The 16,874-nt window shown below is 34.7% G+C and overlaps 1 protein-coding gene and 1 long non-coding RNA gene across 3 annotated transcripts in view; one reads left to right on the forward strand and one right to left on the reverse strand.

Moving 5' to 3' along the window:
- Positions 1–16,874, reverse strand: part of PITPNC1 (phosphatidylinositol transfer protein cytoplasmic 1) — a 2,469,295-nt gene that overhangs the window by 269,094 nt on the left and 2,183,327 nt on the right. The window lies entirely within an intron of this gene.
- Positions 12,693–16,874, forward strand: part of LOC122812994 — a 238,202-nt gene continuing 234,020 nt past the window's right edge. The window contains exon 1 of the long non-coding RNA XR_006366617.1: positions 12,693–12,803. This is a non-coding gene — a long non-coding RNA (uncharacterized LOC122812994). The remainder of the gene's footprint in view (positions 12,804–16,874) is intronic.

A 16,874-nucleotide genomic window follows, 5' to 3' on the forward strand; every position in this document is an offset into this window, starting at 1 on the left:
AAATATTTATTTGTGGTAAAGTCAGCCAAGAAGCAAAAATGTGTGAACTAAAATGTATTAAATATAAAATGGTAGGACATTCATGGATGGATTGCGATGCAAAAGAAAAAAAATACACAGGAAAGGAAGGAAGCTAAAGTAAATGAGGTTGTGATACAAGACAACATAGAAAAGTTTCAAAAGGAAAATGAGGAAGGTACAATGGTGGAAATAAAGGAAAGCACAAAGGGAAGAAACAAAAAAAGAAGAAGAAATAAGCAATTTGAGTAAAGAAAGAGAAGATAAATGGATGCAAATTAAAAGCAAAAGAAATTCTATTGGAAAAAGAATAAAATACAGAAAACATAAATATAAAGATATACAATTAGGAGAAAACAAGAAAAGAAAAGGATGAAGAATAAAATACGCAAAAGAAGATTAGGGGTACTAGAACAGTGTAGATTATTGCACATGGATATCATAATACTAACAGATATAAAAATTCTGACAGAAGAAGAGAGACTACAAGTAAATGAATTATGGGAAGGAAAAGTAACATGGAATATAGGAGAGGAAAAATGTTCAGGAATAACAATTCTAAGCAAATAAAATATTGGCATTTTAGACTTTACATTAGCAATATTAGGAAGAGTGTTAAAATGGATATAAAATGGAACAATCAAGTATACAGAACTGTGGCATTATATGCACGTTATACAAAAAGGGAAATTATATTTAGGAAAATTCTTGATTATGTTAGTGTCAATATGCAAATTATATTTGTTGGAGATTTACCTGTGATTTAAGGCATAGAAGAAAATAAGGAGCAGATGTTAAAGTTATTTCGGAAATAATAAAAAGTAGTAAAAGGTATCTATGAAATAATAAACAGTGGACATATGAAACAGGTAATTTGAAAACAGAAACTATTTTATACTATGAGAAAGCCTTAACAGTATTTCATAAAGGTATAAAAATTACAGTTTTTTGGATCATGTAGCAATTTGGGGAGAAGTTCAAGATAAGGAAGGATATATAAAGATAGGTTGAGGCATTAAAAGAATAAATGAAGAGAATTAAATAAATATATAAGAAGAAGAATTTTACAATTATGTTTAGATCGTATAATATGATAATTCTTTTACAAAGATTGGGCAAACTGGTGGATAGCTTTAAAACAGAAATATAAAAAAGAAGTTTTGGAATGACAACGGACAAAAAGAAAACAAGATAGTTGTAAATATAAAGACATCAGTAATCAAATCTTTAGAGATATAATAAGTAAAAAAGAAGGATTTATAGAAAAAGAAAAATATATATTAAATGAATCAAGAAAAGATTGTTGTTTAAACAAATATGCCTTTTATAAGGGAAAAAAGAGGAAGTAGTGCCCTATCTAAGATGGTAAAAATACAGAATAAGAGGGTTAAGAGATGAGGAAGGAAATATAGTGAAGACACGAAAAAATAATGCAAGTAATAAGAAATTATATTATGAAAACATTTGTTAGAAATGAAAATAAAAGAAAACATAAATGGAACTTAAAAATAAGAAGATAATGAGGAAATGAAAAAAAAAACTACGTTAGAAGTGAAAAAAGTTTTAAAAACAGCAAGCCTAGGAGCTGTTACAGGAACAGATGGAATTGATTATTTGATGTACAAAAAATGAATAAATGGCAAAAAATACCTATTGGAGGTTTTTAATGAATGGTTAAAACAAGGTATACAAGATGAGAAAATATGTATGGTGCAATGAAGTTCATATGGAAGAAGGGAGACAAAACAGATAAAAAGAATTAGAGACTTATACTGTTAAACAATGTTGATTATAAGATATTTATGAAGATAATACAAAATAAAATAGAAGGCAAAGTAAATAAGTTAGTGAATTAAACAATTTTTGGAACAAATGGGAAAGGAGGTCAAGAACTTGTAATAATTACAAGAGGAATAGTAGAAGATGTAACAATAAGAAAAGTAGAAGCTAACATTTTAATAGGAGACATTAGTAAAGCATTTGATAAAATACAGCATGCAGTATAACGGGAGATTTTAGAAGAATATGACTTAAGTAAAATAATTAATGCTTTAGTATCAGTGTAAAATAAAAACAAAGTAAAATTAGTGGTTAATGGTTGGTTAAGTGAGAAAATAGAAATTAAAAGTGGCATAAAACAATGATGTCAAGTAAGTAGTATGATCATAACAATCAATGAAGTAAAGGAAGCTAGACATTATACAACAGAAATAATACAGATCCCACCAGTGTTTTCTTTTGCAGATGATTTAGTATTAGTGATTAAATATGAAGATATGAAGAAGGGATGAAAACAGCTATTAAGACACTTAGAAAGAAATGAAAAGTATTAGGTTTGAGTATTAATGAGGAAAAAGTAAATAACTGGGATTTTCAAGTATAACAGAAGGTATTCAACTTAATAAGGAAGAGACAACTTCTAGGACTAAAGTTTGGTAATGAACAACAAAGATTAACACAATAGAAGAACATGTTAAATAAATAAGCCACATTTGTTTGTTCTAGTGAACATTCAAACTTACATACAGGAAAAAAGCATATTTACTTAATTCAGTAATATTAGGAAAATTAGTTCATTTGGCAAGTGTATCTTTGATGCCAAGTGAATTTGAAAAAGAATTACTATCTATATGGTTTGCCTTTTTATGGGGTTCAAGATTAAACCCAATCAAAAGAGGAATTCTATATGTTGCGAGAAAAGAAGGAGGATTGGCTTTAATAAATCAAATTGCACATATAACATCACTGAATTTATATAAAGTACCGGCTTGGATGAAAGAAAAACAAAGACAATTGGTAGTAGATGTAATAAAAGAAAAATATAGAGATATGTGGGAGAAACTTGAACAACTTAAAAGAAATAGAAGTATGATGAATACTGAAATGATAACATATCAAGATAAAATATTACTATGGAAGATTGATATAAATAATACAAAAAAGGATAGGAATGAATGGTATGAATCTATAATGAAGTTTTATTGTATCTTTCCATTAGGAAAAATAAAAATAAAAGCTGCTAAAGTAAGAATGAATAGATGTGTGAAATATCCTGAATGTACACATTTTTATGGAGATTATCCATGAATAAGCTTCCAGTAAAGGTGAATATGCCATATAAGAAGACAAAGGAAAGAATTTTTATATATTGTGGAGAGGTGGAAACCATAGAACATGTGCTTATGAAGTCTGATAGAGTGAATCAATTGTGGAAAAAATATATGAAAAAGAAAGTATAAAGGGACTGAAAAGTGTAAATATGGATAAGACAGAATATGGGTACTATGAAAATGTAAAATAAAAAGATGTGGATAAAAAGTTGTTTTGTATGATATGGATTATTTGGAATCAGAGGGTAAACAAAATAAGATTTAATGGAAAATGGTCATTGTCAGAAATTCTGAAAAAAGATATGATTTTGGCTATGGAAAAACAGTGGGGCGATTAAAAATGTAAAAATGTAAAGAAAAATATGTAAAGCAATTGTATATAATTGTAAATAATGTATATACATGTATATTATGATTTTTAAATAAAGAACTATTCTTTTTGATAGGTGCTGTGGGATCTTGTACATTTACCAGAGCTACCACCAACTCAAGTAGATGGGGCCTAAGTTTAACATCTCATTTTAAGGATGACACATTCAGGAGTGCAGCACCCCCCCCCCCCCATGCTGCACTGCTAAAAATAGACATAAATGGTACACAGGTGAGATGATGGATTACTTTTTTTGAACCAAACTGAAAAGGAGAAGGCAAACTGATTGATAAGTTAGCAAAATAATGCTCCTAATGACTGTAGCAAATACCTTTGCAAAATAATTTAAAATGTGCACTTAATATACCACCAACATTTTTGATATTTTAGCACATAATAACCTAAAGATCTGTACTTTGCAGAATTAATATTTCACAGAATACATTCAAAATAACTAAGTAATGGATCATCAGGTACCTTAAAGCATGGCTAATCTGAACAGTGAAACAGATGCAGCCAAGATGGGAACAGATATAGCCTGTGAAACTGAAGGTGTTAAGGAGAATGGGGAACACTGTGGGATTCCCAAACAAGCTAAAAAGCCCTCTACTGTAGTATGCATTTACAGTAGAGATTTTAGTATCCAGGTACTTAATTTGTTGGACTGGTTTAGCTCTACAGGGTCTGTAGACAGATACCCAAGCCTTCAGTTACACTGCTAATCTGATTCTAGCTAACAGTGGCATGGCTACTGTCTTCACTTATGTGTGTAGTCAGACATGAGGCAAGAGAGGCCAATCTGAGGCTCTGCTATATGATGTATCATGAGTAAAGCCTGCTAGCTAAAGGAATGCTTACTGAAATTCTGGGGACCAAAAAGGCAGTTTTCAAAACAGCAAGACAGAAAGTACGTATAGTAAATATACATCCACTAAGTCTGAGGCTGTGGTACCTCAGAGTATTCCTCTTACTCTGTGGCTCACTGATCTCAGAGTTAGTATATAAAATTAGCAGGCATTACAATCAAGTCTGAGATTCTCCTCATGAGTTCAGTGTGTTTTGTCTTATGGTCATTACACCGAACATTTTCCTTAATCATCAAAATCTTTACTATAAGGCTTCAGGAAAGAGCAATGTCTGTTTAATGTTTGTTTTTCTTTATTTATAGTCACCACTGAACCTCTCATGCTTTTTTTCTTTTAATAGTAAGGTTCAATACTGTATACAGATCATTTCACTTGAAGTAAAAGAGAAAGTAGCCAAGGACTCATTGGCTCCAGTGAAAAACAAGGAGGAGGTGTAGGTGACTGGATCCAAATGGGAGTTGGATCTGACTGATGAGTTAACTTTGGTGCTGGACCAGAGGGTTCTGACGGGACCAGAGACAGTTTTCTTCATTTTTCTGACCTCTTCTTAGACTTGCACTTCATTTTCTCTTTCAGTTTTTCTTTTTGTTTAGATTTCTCCATGGTCTTACCTGGAGAAACTGAAGGACTAACAGAGGGAGTTGATGTCCTGACTGAGGATAAGCTCGTTAAAAAACAATTTGACTCTATGGCCTTGGACAGCTCTAGAACCAAAGGATGAACAAACAAGCCTCACAGTCTGTATCTATGTGGGCAGCTCCGATACAATAAACACAAAGGGAGTTCAGGTCCTGCAGGGAAATCATATGTCCACAGGTCATACACTTTTTAAAACCCCAGAACTTTCTCTGCCATAAGAATGGAAAGGAACTTGAAAGGAATAAAACAAATTCTATATAACAAATAACTTTAATAACAACAGCAGAGAGAATATGATCTACACTAATGGATAAAAACTGTTTATAGAAAGAGTAGAAGAGTTGTGTAGGAAATATATACATATCTATATCTAATATATATATATATATATATATATATATATATATATATATATATATATATATAGACACACACACATATTTTTTTATTTTAAATAAGGAAGGAAAAAGGTAAAAAACTTAACTGTCCAAAAATAGGTAACCAAAAGAAAAAGGTACTTCTATAACTGAAATATCAGAGCACTCAAATACATGACCTTCTAGATCAGGCAGCAAAACAGAGATCTGTGGTACTTTGTGGGTGAGAGGGATTATGGGTAGAGGAGGAGTCAGAGCTCTGGATCCTCAGTTTCTAACCTTTTCGGATCCAAAAACCCAAAGGTTGACTCGGACAAAAAAGACATCAGATCACAACGTTCGCAGTGAAAGAGTTTTACCAGTTCCAGTCAGATCTGCTTATTGCAAAGCAGTATTTGCCACGATACAATGTGAATGTTTTTCTTTACAAAATTCTGGATGATACTAGCATATATCAGCTGTATATGAACTTGAACGTGTGTGTGTACACAGTAAATGTTTTAATTCTTAAATAACCTTGTTTTAATTTCACCAGTTTACAAAAAAAAATCAGCTGCTACCCCCCCACCCCCAATGCTAAAAGTAAGCACTTTAGTAATTCAGAGATGTAAATGATGTTGGAGTAAAGACGTAGCTTACACCTGCTCTCCCAGCAGTGGGTGATTTATCCTGGAAATCCATTTTCCCACAGGACAACATGACAGTGCTGTGGCTGTTTATTTAAGACTAATACAATGAATCAGGAAGTGAATTTTTTTCTAAATTCTTACTGAATTATTTATAGAGCTACTAAATACACAATTTCCTATTGGTCATTAATGAAAAATGTCCACAAAAGAATCTGGAATCTATTGGGAAAGTGGCATTCTTTGTCAGTAATCTGTTTTTCACTTTATAGGAAGAGTCATTCAAGTTGAATTATTTCCAGTGATGTTGTTATCAAACTCCATGGCAGATGGTGAAAAAAACTCCAAATTTGTCCCAGATGGTCTTAGTTTGATAATAAGGCTGGTTGCTGGAGCAGCTGGATGGAATGATGGGAAAAACAGCAACCTGAAACATGACACAGGGCAGATAGCTGACTCTCTTGAAGTTTTGGGATATAGCAGGCATGTGGCTGTATTGTGCTTGCTGGCCACCAGAAGGAAGGATTTGGCTTCAATGATAAAATTTCTGTAGGCTACACCAGGTGCTAAGTAGCAAAACAGGAGGCCAGCAGACTATGGCAATTCAATGTTTAATCATGTAAAATCATGACATAGAAGCAAAGAGCAATAAAAGACTGGTTTCGGCTACAAAAAATACATAGCCTTCATCAGTGTAATACAAAACAATAACTCCATTGCACTATTTTATACTTATCCTGTCATCAAAATTAAAGCTCATTGGTCATTCAAAAGTACTCATTGAGACCAAGTGGAGATAAACCACCCAACTTAATGATCCACTTCTTTTCCTTAGTGTTTAATGTTGAGTGCCATCCAGCTTTATTAGGCCTGTTACCCATGATCCTATCAATAACCATAAATCTGAAGTTTGCATTCCCATGTGTCAACGAATGTTTATAAGGAGCATTACTGGGTTTTTTAGTTCTAATGTCACTGCAGTGTTCAGATATTTGTAATCGTAAGGGTCTAGATGTTTGCCCTACATAAAAGGCTGAGCAGGTGCATGTTGCGAGATAAATTACCCAATCGGTACCACAACTGGCAAAAAACCTGACGTCATATACAATTTCTGTGTTCTTACTAGTAAATTATTTAGATTTAGTAACCCTCTGACAATGAGTGCAATGTCTGCAAGGGACACAACCCACACGTAGATCACCAATCAAAGTTCTTTGAATAGGGTCCTGATTATTCCTGGGGCTATGTTTGAAATGGCTGAAATGTGACCCCAAAGTTCTTCCTCTTTGAAAGGAAAAAAGGCATCTGTCTTGTAAAAACCCAGACAGGCTGCTATCTGCTAAAAGAATGTTCCAATGTCTTTGGACACTGTTCAGTAACACGTCGGTATTTCTCCCAAACATGGTTACCAAATGAATCACTGATTCATTCTCTTGTTTTTTCTCTTTGTACCTCAAAATATCACTCCTATCCAATGTTGATACCCAATTTCTGGCATTGAGGAAGTTACCCATTTGGTAACCCCTATCTTTAAATCTAGTTGTTAAGTCCTCCTTGAAATGTTCATAAGTGGCTGGATGTGAGCAAATGCGCTTCATCCGTACAAACTGAGACTTGGAGATGTTCCTGGAAATGTGTGGCGGATGAAAACTAGAGGCATGAAGAAGAGAGTTATATTGTGGGTATTTACGATAAACCTCTGTTTCTAGGGTATGATCAACATTCCTAATAACTAGAACATCCAGAAAGGTAACTTTCTGGACATTATAATTAGTTATGAACTGTATACCCCCTATGCTGTCATTAAGGTACCCCACAAATTCTATAAGATATTCCGCAACAGATCTCCATACTAACGAAAAGTCATCAAGATAACACCTTCAGATGTCAATTTCATCTAGATAAATGTTATGTGCATTGTCATAAATGAGATGCTCCTCTAAATGGGCCATAAAGAGGTCAGCATAAATAGGGGCAAAAGATGCCCCCATAGATGTGCCCTGAACCTGCCAATAGCATTTATTTTGAAAATAGAACACATTTTTGGTCATAACGTGTTCTGCAAGGCAGATCAAGAAAGTGATGAAACCTGGTGGATAAAGTTCTGACTCATAGAGCCAATATTTAAGTGCTTGTAACCCAGCGCAATGAGGAATGTCGGTATGCAATGCAGAGACATCTAGAGTGCATAACAACCAACCTGGTTCCAGTTGCATCTCTGAGATAATTTGCAAGAGTTCTGTGGTGTCCTGAATCTTCGACTGAACCCATTTTGGTAAAGGTTGTAAATGCTTCATCAGGAATTGTGAAAGGGGTTCCGTAATGGAGCCCCTCCCTGAGATGATGGGCCTGACTGATGGATGCTAAAGATCTTTATGCATTTTTGGAAGAAAATAGATGTACTGACTCTTGGGATTGGACACTGTTAAAATGATATAAAGTTGTATCCGTTATAATGCCCTCCTCCTTCGCAGACAACAGGAATTCATCAATCTGTTTCTTAAAACTGAAGGTAGGATCTAAAGGTATACATATATAGTAACGCCCATCATTGAGTTGCCTGTCCGCTTCAGCATTATACTGTGTCCAGTCCATGACAACCACTGTCCCACCCTTGTCCGCAGGTAGAATGACCAAATCCTTATTATTTTCCAATTCCTGTATAGCCCTGTGTTTGATCTTTGAAAGGTTGTTAGGCTTAATCCTGAATTCCCTAGAATGAAAATGTAAATCTTTGAGAATGCATGTTTGAAACATTTGAACATTGTGGTACATAGGAGGTATGAAACTTGATTTATGATATTTAAAAAACATCCTCATGTCCAGAATTAAAAGATGATTGAAAATGTAACCTTAAATTGAGTAAATGACAAAGGAATATAATATCCTGTGCAAGACTATTCTCAGAGACAAAAAAGCCAGGTATAAAATTCAACCATTTATTAAGTACTTATATATGAATTGGTGACAAAGGTGATGATGACATGTTTAACACATTGTTATTGACAGTTACTTCTGAATCATTAGTCTGAGTGCAAGATGCTAATCCAGTTCCCTTGCTGACCAGAATTAGATGTCTCTGATCCAGGCTGCCAGTCACTTTAGGCTGGAGGAAAAGGGATTACTCAGGATGTACATCATGCTATTTTAATGGATAATGCTTCAAGACTTGATTTCTACAAAGGTTAGTATAATGGCTGAGTATCCCTACCTGTCATGAGGAAGACCAAGGCATAATTTCCTGATGAGGCGTAGATGAATTTTTTTATGGGGTTGGGGAGTTGGAACAATGGTTAAGGTATTTACTTTACAGACACAATGGGACAATTAGTTAAGCTTAAAAGGCCCACAAGGGCAGTTAGCCTAGTACTAACCTATGAACCAATGTACCTATAAGACTTTTATTCTACACCAAAAGCCTACCTGCAAAGTCATGCCCCTAAAGTGTTACATGTACTTCTATATTATGTCTTGAATGCAAGCACTGAAGGTACACCTTGTAAAATTGAAGAAAATTCACTTAAATGAACATGAGACCATAATTTGCTTAGGGGATAGTTACAACTCTTCTATCCCCTGCCTGTTAAGAGGATAAAAGGAACAGGACAATAGTAGGAAGAAAACGTAAAGGAAAATTCCACCCTAGAACTAAAAACAAAATGTTTTTTTCACTCTATCTTTGTTTCCTGACCTATTTTAACACCTCAAAATCACTGTAAGTGTTTTATTTGTAATTTTAGCCTGTTCTCCACAACATCGCTACCAATGGGGCTTGATGTATCAATGTGATCTTGTACTCCCTCAACGCTTTCTCTTTCCCATAATACTTTATATGACTCATGCCAGACATAAGAAAGTAACTTTGAATTCCCATGCCATTGACATATAATGTGATTGGGGGGGGGGGGTCACTGTTATTTTCTTTACCTTCTGTAAAAGGACTACTACTTTTCTGTCTCTAATCGCTCTCATTTACGTTTGGCTCAGACCTTGTTTTACACTATACTTAGAAGTTATCCAGCTACAGCCAGAAAAGTAACTAAATTGCAGGTCTTTGTTCAGTGTTTTCAAAGTAGTATGGAAAAGAGGCTTGAGGGAATACAAGATCATGTTGCTACATCAAGGCCCAATGATAGCCGAGTTGTGGAAAACAGGCTAAAATTACAAATAAAACAGAGTGATTTTGAGGTGTTAAAATCAGTCAGGAAAAAAAGACAGAGTGAAAAAAAACAGTTTTTTTTGTTCTAGGGTGGAGTTTTCCTTTAAAAAGGCAGAAAAGGGTGCGTTATTAATGAAAGGGAATCTGAAGATAACAGATGTTAAATGGAACATGCATACTAAAGGTTTACTCAGAAGCAGCTGTATCTCACCTCTTTATATAATATATGCTGAAATTCAAAGAACTGCTGCATAAACAGACCTTAATAGTTAAATACAACTACTCATCATATTTCTTTTTCTGTTTAAAAAGCTTTGCTTTATAGTAGACACCACTGTTATTTTAGTTATTGTTTCTTCTTCTTTTAGATATGTATATTTGTTTTATAATATGTCTGTTATTATATATTAATGTTTTGTTGTTAAAATTTTCAATAAAAACAACTGAGAAAAAAAAAAGAAGCAGTTGTGTCTTCCACTAAAAGGATCATGCTGTGTTATATGTGATGCATAATGGAAATAAAGGAACTGGCAATTTTGAATGGGGTTTGAGATGAAAAAAGGAGGCAGAAGTTAGCAGTCACCAACGAGAAATTAACCAATGGATAGTTAGCTCTGCGACAAATCTACATGTAGATGTAGTTTTTTATATATAACAGTGAAATATACATGGTCCTTTAGGAGCATGACTTTTGCAGGCTGGCTTTTTGTGTGGAATAAAAGTCTTGAAGCATTATCCATTAAAATAGCATAATTTGTTTTATTATTTATTTATTTTAAGTAGGATATCTCTAGTATAAATGGCAAATATCCAAGATAATAGTTACGTAACAGTCTAGTAGGAGGAGAGGAAAAAACTGCAAGGTTAAAAACTAATGCTATATGCATGCTGAAAAGCTTTGTGGAAATCAACTAATAATAATAATAATAAAAGTCCTTATGATTATCAAGTAAAATAAGTTACTTTGGTAATAATACACTGACAAATACTGGTTGCTTGTCACTTTAAATGCTGGAAGGAAAGGTTTCTTAATGACCACGTGACCACCATTTTGGAGGGTATTTAAAGTACTGACTGTTAGGAAGGTTTATTCTGAAGACGTCCTGTGGGTATACAGAATGAAAATGCTTATTTTAATGTTTTTTTTTATTTTAATAAAGTTGGATGTAAAGTTTTAAACACCGTTTGGATTAATTTTATGGAGCACTAAAACTGTGTGGCCGGCTGTCAAGCTGCTGACTAGTAATCTTTTGTTCTTTTGCAAGTAAAATAAGTTACATGGAAAGTCAAAGGGAAAAGAAAATCATTCACAACACACAAGAAAACACAAGGAAGTAAGAAAGAAAACAATATCAGATGCAATAAAAGCAAACATGGAAGGAAAGCAGAGGTCCAGACAAGGGAAATACAATAAAGAGTGCTAAATGGGGGTTAAAACCCATCTAAACACATTAAGGAGCAGACAAAAGTATATCAGCCTTGGGAAAGAATGTGAGAAACAGTGATGAGGACAAATACAATGAATGAGCTTTTCTGTTTGGTACTCCCACAAAAGAATTGTGATACATCAAAATAAAACAATGGAATTATTGATAGGGTAAGTGATATAGGTCCATTCACACAACAGAAGTTTTTTTTGAAGCAGTTGTTGAGACTGGAAGTAGACAAGGCTATTAAATCTTAGTTTTCTCCTAGAATTCAAAAAATGTATGCAGAACTTTTAGGAATGGAGTATGTTTGATGAGAATTAACGTAATTAAAGAGGATCAATAAAGAAGAAGAAAGCTACAGACCAGATAACCAGACCTCAGGAGTTAGAAAACAATATTTAAAGGCAAGCCTAAATAAGAATCCAAGACATCATGGTTTCAGTGAAGAAAGGTTACGAGACACAAATCTAATCTAAGTTTAAAGAAGAACAAAATTAGAGAATATGTGCAGTCAGTTATGTCAAAATTTTATTTTCACACTCTAGTGCTTCAGCTTTTTTTTCTCTTCAGGCCATACCTCTCAACCGTACCAAATTTCTTGGTAAAAATTGGTTTTGAGGGCAAGATATTGGGGTGGTACTAATTCCTGAGGGGCCTCTTTAATTTCTGAATTTCCCAGGTTTTGTTTTGTAGTTTTTTTTTTTAATTTGTTCCTGACGTCAACGTCATCACATGCAGGTTGTGCACAATGACATCAGGTTCAGGAGACAATATTCAACTTAACTTGAAGCAGCAGCAGAGTCAGATCTTTTTCTAGGTAAGACAAAAAAAAAATTATTCTGTTTACCTATTGCATAATTGCTGCATTGATTTATTTCCTTATGTGGAGAGAAACGCCAATATTGCAAGGCTTCCTGTGTGTATTAGAAACAGTCCAGTGTGGGTAATTCAAATTCCGGTAATGGCAGTGTTAAGTGCTTCATTATACTGTTGTACTTTTTTCTTATGTGGGAAATTCCATTTAAGGTAACTGCAGGGTTAAGCACTTCCTATGTTGTTGTACTTATTCTTCTTATGTGGTGAGAGAAATGGCAATGGCTTCCTTCCTGTCCAATTGTGTGATTGTGAGAAACAGCTGCAGTGATTTCTTTTCTTATGTGGAGTGAGGAACAGCCGCAATATTGCTGCACCGATTTCATCCAGTACAGGTAATTCAGTAAACCGGCTGTTTTGTGTGTGTGTGTGTGTGTGTGTGTGTGTGTGTGTGTGTGTGTGTGTGTGTGTGTGTGTGTGAAAAAAGACTTCTGTTTAACTACTGCTCACCGCATTGATTTCTTTTCTTATGTGGACTGTGTAGACAGAAACGGCAATATTGCTGAGCTGCACTGATTTCATCCAGTACACGAGTTCTGTGTGTGTGAAAAAAGACTTTCTGTTTAACTATTGCTCGCTGCACTGATTTCTTTTCTTACCTGGACTGTGTAGAGATAAACGGCAATAATGTTGAGCTGCAATGAAACTCATGAAACCAGCTGGTGTGTGTGTGTGTGTGTGTGTGTGTGTGTGTGTGTGTGTGTGTGTGTAAAGACTTTAACTATCACTGCACTGATTTATTTTCTTATGTGGACAGAAACGGCAATACTGCACAGCTTCCTGTTTGTGTGAGAAACAGCATCCAGTGCGGGAAATTTAAAATTCAGTAATGGCAGGGTTAACCACTTACTTATTTCTTTTCTTATGTGATGAGAGAAATGGCAAGGTCTTCCTGTCCTATGTGTGAAAAAAAAAACTGCAGTGATTTCTTTTCTTATGTGGAGTGAGAAACGGCAATATTATACAGGTAATTCAGGAAACCGGCTGACTATGTCTATGTGTTTAACTATCGCTGCACTGATTTATTTTCTTATGTGGAGAGAAACTCAAATTCCAGTAATGGAAGGGTTAAGCTACTTATTCTTTTTTTTGTGGGTAATTAATTCAGGAAACAATCGCTGCATTTATTTTATTTTCATATGTAACTGCAGGGTTAAGCAGTTCCTTATGTAGTACATATTTCTTTAGAAACAGAGGTGTGTCTCCTTATGTAGTATGTATTTCTTTAGAAACAGAGGTGTTTGCCCTTATGTAGAACATACTTCTTCAGTAACAGAGGTGTGTGTGTGTGTGTGTGTGTGTGTGTGTGTGTGTGCTGGCTGTTAGGGGTACTCAGACTCAAGCCCCAAGTACGTATAACTGGCTGTGAGGGGTACCCAGAGTCAAACCCAGTACCTTAGGTATAAGGAGCAAGAGCCTAAAGTCTCTACCCATACCACCACTTGTGATTCAAGGTCTGGAATGTTTGGCTCATGCTTTTGGGCTGCTCCTCTTAAAATTTGATGTTTTCTGGCAAATCAATCAACTGAAGTGACTAAATAATGATTGACATGCAAGTTTCAATCTTCCTATCTTTCAGGAAACAAAATATTTTATTATATCAACTTTTCTAGGATTATGCAAGCAATGTTTAAAATGTGTCCCTGGTTTTGGCCCTTTGCCCCTTCCCCCAATAAATTTTGGCTTTTTCCAGATTTCTTATGCTGCATAGTTTTTCAGGGGAAAAGAAGTTTAGTGCTGCTTATGCCAAGTCTGTTTGTGTTGTTAGTAGCACAACAGGTAAAATACTTGCTTTTGATGCAGAAGGCTGTGGGTTCTACTCCAACAGTATGTAGATGGATTGCTGATACTGTACCATGTTGTACTTTTAAAGGAGGTGCATGCCGCAGTCCTAAGAATGTCCTCTTTGGCATAGATGCCTAGTAACTATGAACCTGTTAACAGTTTGCCATCAATTCTCTACTGCAATTTTACTAGCTTAACATTTTTTAATGTAACATAGGCAATTTATTCAAGGTCAGCAAACACTTTATTTGTAGTTGAAACTGAAATATATCTTCATTAGTTACAGATCTCTTTAATGCATAATTATTTAGATGACTTTTACTTCTGCAGAGATTGTGCATATTTACTAATACTGGTGGACTGTAGAAGTTTGAGTAGACTTTTATGATGGAAATGTTCTGAATTGGGTAGTTTTGTCATTATTAGTCCACAGATTTTGTTTCATTGCTTACTGGAAAAATGTTCAAAACAATAAATTTAAAACGTGATCTAACAAGAGTGTTGTATTATACAAGGAATAAAATTTAATACAGTCAGGAAGGTGTATCAAAGAACACATGTATGTTTTGTGTGCAAGGGGCCTATGATTTGAAAACAGCCCAAAGGTAATCTTTATTCACCACTGGCCAAATGCATTTTCTTTGAATGTGAGTTTCAATGAATGTGAGTTTCAAGGCAGACAAATTTTAATGCTAAGTCTATTTTCATTGTGAGACTGTATTGCTTTGTTTAGCAGATGTCTATCTGAGTTTGTGCTATAAAATTTAAAATACGTTTTAAATGAAATCCAAATAATCATTGTAGAAGTAAAGCAGTATGCACATTACAGTGTTTATGGGAGAAATAGCCAAGTAATGCAACACTGGAATGGCTGCAGGGGGGAGGGCTGTGTATGTGGGACCCATTCAACCATGATTTTATGAGGGGCCAAGGGCGGCAAACTCAGACAGCCTGGGGGCCAAGTGGCACAAACTCTAGCTACGTCACTGATCAGTAGGCCATGGAGAATGGCTTTTGGATGTCCTAGCAAACTATAATAATCTTTTGCAAAGATTAGAATATTGCCTATCATTAAATGCCCATTTTTACCACAAAACCCACATACTGCAAGTCACCAAAAACAAAATCCTAAGGTTCATCTTCTCCCTTCCCAAGTTTCCAGTGAACATCATTGCTACACATTTAAAAAATTGTTACCATTTACTACAGGGTCTGTGCTCTGGGGCCATATGTTGGTTGTCTGTTCTTCAGTTTGTGTTTGAAAGTTGGTATCCCAAAATTCCATTGGAGTGGGCGGGGTTACATAATTATATATGCAAATTTTATGTTATTCAGTGTACAGGTATGTACCTATTTTTCATGGGCCTTTGTCCAGATTTTTGATGTTTCCAGGTTGAGAGGTATGCCTCAGGCTTATTTTGCAAGCTGTCCTCACTCCATTACGAAAGGAAAAATGACATTAAGTACACTACAACCAGAAGGATTAAACAAATAATTCCATTTGAAATTGTCTATCTTAAATATTTTATGAAGTGAAACAATATTTCTTTTGGCTGAAAATCTGAATATTAGTTAAGCAATTCTGTATTTGAATGCTGTATTTAGCATCCTTGCAAAACTCTTGAGAAGGCAAGAAACTTAAGTGTTTAGGATGGGAAAATAAAATTTCCACAGAAAAACTAATTGCACATATTTTATTAATTCATTTTCATTTATTTTTATTCTTATAGTAAAATTAATACAATAAAGTTCTTTAACTGGGATCGCAAAGCAATAAATGAGAGAAACAGTCTGGCTCATACAGCCTTTAATGAGTTAACTGAAATAGTCTCACTCAAAAGACTAGTATGCATGCTAATTCACTTTGGCCTGTATTAAAATGGCTGGGCAACAGGACATAGAGTAATATCCTGACTATAACCTAGACTAAAGAAACACAAGTTACAAATGGTGTAAGACAAGTGTTATTTACTGAGTCCAGTCCACTTTGATGTCTAAATGACACACCAGAAGGATAAAACAGAAAATATGTTGCTTTGTAAAAGATGCAAGGGCTGATAAAAATATGGAACAGACGTGATAAGAAAAGAGCTAACAAAGTTAAAGGAACAGTCAAATGTGAATGCGTTCAAATTCAATGTCAAATTTAAGTTTGTTAATGTGCTTAAAACTTAGTACTATTACAATAGAAACAATATAACTTAAGATACCACAATATAAACTGTTGTTTATGCTTAGATAACAATAGACAGATGGACGGGTTACAGTATCTAAAATATGTAATAGGCCAGCCTAAAAAGTGGGTTTTTAAGGACCTCTTAAAACATACTAATGTTGGAGACTCAAACCCAAACATCCTAGGTTTATAAATGCAGTCTAGGAATTTCCAACAACTCCAGGTGTGAGGAACTCAAAAATTGAACAGGGTTGTATGGGACCAGGTACCGTTTTAGATTTGGGGGACCCATATAATACGGAAAGTACAGTTGTGTACACTTACCATAAATGTAGATGTTAGAGTGTCTTCACTGTTGCAGTCATGACTGTAGGGTTCTCCCCTGCTGGCAGGCAGTCCTTGGAAGGCCAGAATCCGAAAGTCTGGGTCCGGCGTCGGCTGTTCA

Source organism: Protopterus annectens, chromosome 10.part0 (genome assembly GCF_019279795.1).
Source record: "Protopterus annectens isolate FY-2018-M chromosome 10.part0, PAN1.0, whole genome shotgun sequence".
Taxonomy (NCBI): Eukaryota; Metazoa; Chordata; order Ceratodontiformes; family Protopteridae; genus Protopterus; species Protopterus annectens.